The following is a 1,654-nucleotide window of genomic DNA, read 5'->3' on the forward strand; positions in this document are numbered from 1 at the left end:
AGAGAGAGAGAGAGAGAGACAGACAGACAGACAGACAGACAGAGAGACAGAGAGAGAGAGATATATATGGCCAGCTTGTGCGTGTTAGTTTATTTATGTGAATATTAAATGAGTACCATCCTTCCGACAAGTGCGGGAGAGTTTGTCTTGGTGTTGCCACGGCGGTTGCCATGAAGTAATTTTTAATGTTCGCTTGCATGTTTGTTGCTTTGGGGGTTTTATCTTTTGGGGGAGGGGGTTGGGTGGGCGGATGGGGTTGTGGTTTTGCTTATTATTATTATTATTATTATTATTATTATTATTATTATTATTGTCACTATTTGCACGAGGAACGTCTGTGCCACCAGAAATGGTTACAGAAGAAGGAACAAGTAAATACGTGATGTGATAAATAATGTAAAATAAACGAATGCACTTTTGAAGGGTATCCTTGGAAGGGTCATGGAAAATTATACACTTGTCATGGTTGTATTAAGGAAGAGTCTATGGTCATGGGGGACAGCATGTTGATGGACTATTAAAGGAATTTTAACCAAGCCAGCCTAATGCATGACTATTGTTATGTCCACAGATATTATTAATACGAGTAGTTTGAACTTTGACAAAAGACCAAAGACAGGTGCTACGGTGTGTCATTCATCGTCCTAAAACATCTGGGACCAGTGCGCATGCAGCACACACAATTTTTGAGCCGCTGTATGATCATTTCTCAGGGAAGCAGTGAGGATTCAAAGCAAAATACACCATCTTGCCCCGTCTATTTAACGGATCTTGCTGCCCTTGTCAAAGCAGCACAAAGGAACCTTCTTGACAGTTAAATCACTTAAATTATAAACCTCAGAACATGGCTATCCCCAACGTAAGTCATCTCTTAAAAGAGGCCACCTAGCGGGAAAAAAGAACACTCTGGTCTTTTTGTTAGCAGAAAGGATTTGCTAATTTGCCACTCTCAGCATCCTTTTTGGATTTCCCGTTCCGGTTACCCCTGGTGTTGGATCGGTGGTGGATGGTTTCGTTATGCGGCCAGCTTGGGGAAGGATTTCGAGACAAAATACTGGTGAGTATGTCAGGCCAAGAGTTACTGTTGATATGAATGTGGCTTCGTTTGAGGTGTTGCAATGCTTTCAATTCTGGGATGGCTTTTTTAAAATGTAAATGCTTGTCAGAAAATAAACGTTTGATGGGACACTAGAGAAAATTGTTGCTTTGGCAAATTGCTAAATCTGAAAGGAATTTCCGGCAAACCGCCATCTTACCAATATGCTCTTTTATGCCAATAGCATTTGCGTTAGTTCTTTTAGAAAAATGGGCCGGGCAATTACAGGTTCATTCGATAGAACAAAGAAGCTGGAATGTTTTGTGCTCTCAGTTATTGACATTCCTTATGTTGATTGTGCAAAGCCACGCTGCGGTTGAATGTCCGCTTTCGAGTTTAAAGTTTGTTTCTCTTCAGCTTTTATTGGATTTACTTGTCTCCTTGCTTATTGGCTGATTTATAAATCTATCTCAACTCCGTGTGTCTTTCCCACTGGTAATTGAAAGGGGTTTTGTGACTTTATTCCGCCCCCGTCCCCGCAACTCCCTGTCTTCCGTTTGATGTTTCTTTGCTTTGTCAAATAGCCATGCACGGCCTATATTAGTACATGTACTGAAA

The 1,654-nt window shown here is 41.0% G+C and overlaps 1 long non-coding RNA gene across 2 annotated transcripts in view; it reads left to right on the forward strand.

Annotated features, from left to right (window-relative positions):
- Positions 1-1,191, forward strand: part of LOC118479203 — a 6,610-nt gene extending 5,419 nt beyond the window's left edge. For both annotated transcript variants that reach the window (XR_004859547.1, XR_004859548.1), the window contains exon 2: positions 572-1,191. This is a non-coding gene — a long non-coding RNA (uncharacterized LOC118479203). The remainder of the gene's footprint in view (positions 1-571) is intronic.
- Positions 1,192-1,654: the final 463 nt, after the last annotated feature.

The sequence above is a fragment of the Aplysia californica genome, unplaced genomic scaffold, assembly GCF_000002075.1.
Source record: "Aplysia californica isolate F4 #8 unplaced genomic scaffold, AplCal3.0 scaffold00039, whole genome shotgun sequence".
Lineage (NCBI taxonomy): Eukaryota > Metazoa > Mollusca > Gastropoda > Aplysiida > Aplysiidae > Aplysia > Aplysia californica.